The sequence below is a fragment of the Schistocerca piceifrons genome, unplaced genomic scaffold (genome assembly GCF_021461385.2).
Source record: "Schistocerca piceifrons isolate TAMUIC-IGC-003096 unplaced genomic scaffold, iqSchPice1.1 HiC_scaffold_2029, whole genome shotgun sequence".
Taxonomy (NCBI): domain Eukaryota; kingdom Metazoa; phylum Arthropoda; class Insecta; order Orthoptera; family Acrididae; genus Schistocerca; species Schistocerca piceifrons.
In genome coordinates this window covers 12,501-15,000 of record NW_025727933.1, presented here as the reverse complement: position 1 = coordinate 15,000, position 2,500 = coordinate 12,501, and positions in this window count along the sequence as shown.

Here is a 2,500-nt window from a genome sequence, read left to right as displayed (position 1 = left end):
GCTCCCCTGCACAATACACCTCGAAACCCTCTCAGGTCCCGGCGGCGCGCAGCGCCGTCCCAAGTACTTGGTCGGGTTCGAGAGAGGCGCAATCGCCCGGAGTTAGGCGAGTAGACGCTTTCGGTGCGACCACCCGTGCTCCCAACTGAGCTTGCCGCTGCCGACAGAGGCCCGGGAGCGTGCTGTCGTGGCATTGCCGGCGGGAGACAACACGCGCCACCTACGGTGACCGGCAGCTCCAACGCCAGCGCCACAGAAGGACAAAAGCCCCACTTGGGTGCCGAAGCGAACTCTCCCAGCACAGCGCACGCGCCAACACATCCGCACAGCTGCGATACAAACCACCAGCGAGAACCGCTGGGGCGACCGAGCAGCAGACGGCGTCGCGGCGCCGAGCGCCGGGCGGCGGCGCATCCTCAACGCACACAGTCCTCAATCGGACCAGCACACTGAAGATGTCCACCGCGCTTCGCACCGGGCCCGCGAGGACCTACTTTGGCCGCACGGCGCCGCGCGCAGGGTGCGCCGGCGCGCAGCTGCGACGCCTGCCGCGTCCGTCGGCCGGCGCGCCTGCCACTGGCCGCCCCCACCAGCCGGCTGTAGCGCGTGCGCCCACGCACCGCGCGGCCAGCACGCCGGGAGGCGCCCCCTCACCGGCCGGGGACGGTCCCACCCAGCCACCGCCGCGTATCGCTTCACACCCAGATGCCGTTCAGTTTCGTCGGCATGGTGGGTATCGCTGGAACAACCGGTTAGTACCTCAACCTATCGTCGCCATCACCGATTCACCCCTAGCGAGAACAACCGCACCACAACAGGTTACCATTTGTTCATTTGCGTAACTTCACCAGAAAACGCAGGCGTCCATCGCCATTTGCAACTTCAACGATTATTGCATGCCTGTGTCAGGTGTCACGCCACACTACGTCTGCCCACATACACGCAACAAAATGTGCACGCCTAGACAATACGTGGAAGGTGGCCCCCGTACGTATGCGATGTCCATTGCTCGAACGACTGTCAACCGGCCTCTGTAGCATGTCGCAGATATGGAACGCGGTGCACCATGCCATCACGGTGTGTGAGGAGAGACGACTAGGTCCGAATACATCAACAGACAGCTCATGCTGATCGCCATCCACGGCGTCCGTTCCTCCCACACGTCTCTATGGCGTACCACACTGCAATCCAGCTCTCATAGGGAGACGACACGTAGCTGCGTGCACAATATTTGCACTGTATGGTCCGCCGTTTTTGGGCGCAGTCGTTGTGCGGTCACACATGTGCCACGATGTATCATTCAGTACATAAGGACGAATGTGCAGTACAGATTGTGGTTCACGCGTACGACATCAGCGGACAGTTGACACAGGCCGCACCACAACGTAGCCTGAGTACGTCGCATGCGAAGGGCATTGAACATGCAAACTTCTCACCAACCAGCTTGCGAAGGCAGGGGGCAAGGTGGGGACGTGGGGAGGGGCGGCATGTACGTCCTGCTGCCATCCACATTACAGTGTACAGCAGGAGCATGTGGAAAGTGAGCAAGACTTGCAAGGTGTTTAACATGAAGCGATACACAGGGGTGCGGGCAGTGCGAGTAGCGAACTATATTGCGAGGGTTGCGGGTGGGCAACACTACAGTAATTGAACGAGTCGTATAACAATTACAGAGCAGGTTTAGGCGACAACGTGGGTTACGTTAAGGCGACAACATGGGTTAGGTTAAGGCACAACATGGGTTAGGTTAAGGCACAACATGGGTTAGGTTAAGGCACAACATGGGTTAGGTTAAGGCACAACATGGGTTAGGTTAAGGCACAACATGGGTTAGGTTAAGGCACAACATGGGTTAGGTTAAGGCACAACATGGGTTAGGTTAAGGCACAACATGGGTTAGGTTGAGGCACAACATGGGTTAGGTTGAGGCACAACATGGGTTAGGTTGAGGCACAACATGGGTTAGGTTGAGGCACAACATGGGTTAGGTTGAGGCACAACATGGGTTAGGTTAAGGTACAACATGGGTTAGGTTAAGGTACAACATGGGTTAGGTTAAGGTACAACATGGGTTAGGTTAAGGTACAACATGGGTTAGGTTAAGGTACAACATGGGTTAGGTTAAGGTACAACATAGGTTAGGTTAAGGTACAACATAGGTTAGGTTAAGGTACAACATAGGTTAGGTTAAGGTACAACATAGGTTAGGTTAAGGTACAACATAGGTTAGGTTAAGGTACAACATAGGTTAGGTTAAGGTACAACATAGGTTAGGTTAAGGTACAACATAGGTTAGGTTAGGTTAGGTTAGGTTACACGTTGTTGTACGGAAAGGTGTAGGGGGGGGGGGGGCGGGGGCGGCAGGTTCGTTGATAGTGATTATAGTAAGTGAATGCTTGTGACATGATCAGATTTGTCACGTCAGGATGCACCTTTGGCTTATTAGAGGCGGCGCTCCAATTCTATGCTTGTGTGAGACCTGTGTCTTTGACTCATGTCA